A 1,042-nucleotide genomic window follows, 5' to 3' on the forward strand; every position below is an offset into this window, starting at 1 on the left:
ACAGCAGCTCATTTCACCATGTCTCTGCCAGAGCAGATACTTGTTGTAAGGTCTTCTGTATGGGAACACCAAGAGGTTGAACAGTACCCCCAAGATAAGCAGTAAACAGGAGCTGGCTGCTCCTCCAGGCCAGCTTCCCACCACGGATGAGGCAGCATCTGGGGGACCCTGCACTTCACATCACACACTGCTCTTGCTGAACTGCTTGGCATTGCCTCAGACTCACAGTTTGTGAATGATATTGCTGTGGAACATTCTGTGGAACTGGTTGTTTGGTTTTTTTTAGGAAAAAAACTATTTGAGGCATAATTTTTTAAAAATTGGTCACTGTTACATCACAGTACCAATTCAGTGACTACTGCTCATTTCCAAACTGCATGAGAATGCAAGTTCATAGAAAGAACAAAATGAGCCTCTGAACAAAGAACATGATGTTTTGTGGTAGATTTGACCCAGCTTTACCTGCTGACGCCCTTTCACAAATCACATCATCAACAAACTGATCATTTATGTGTCAGAGTTTGCCACCTCATGAATTTGCATGAAGTAATTTTGTATCACTGAGATGATAGCTACAGTCAGTATGGAAGAAACGTGAGAGTTGTGTTACTACTGTTATTACTATTCCTAAATCAACATAGAATTTTTTTCTGCATTGTTTGGCTGAGGGTATACAAAATACACTTCCCGTTTAAGCCAAAGATTTTAATGAGGGATTTTCCAGCATTTGAGGAAACGTGTGATTTTTTTTTTTTTAACTGGAATGGGAGACTTAATTTGAGTCAAAGCAATGCTTATCACATAAAATCCTGCCTTCTCATTCGGAAAAAGTTAGATTCAGTTTCAAGTTCTGCTAATCAAGGAAATGCTTGAACTCGCACGAGCTTGAGCTGCCTCATGAGGTCTCTAATATCCAGCCGTCGCGGGCTGATGCAGTCGTGCAGCTGCCGGCATGATACGGTCCCGTTCTAGACCACTTATTTTCCCATCTCTTCCTCCCTGTGTTTTCCCTGCAAGCCTCTCGCTCTGCGCTCCGGAGCAC

This window comes from Geospiza fortis, unplaced genomic scaffold, assembly GCF_000277835.1.
Source record: "Geospiza fortis unplaced genomic scaffold, GeoFor_1.0 scaffold450, whole genome shotgun sequence".
NCBI classification, from domain to species: Eukaryota; Metazoa; Chordata; class Aves; order Passeriformes; family Thraupidae; genus Geospiza; species Geospiza fortis.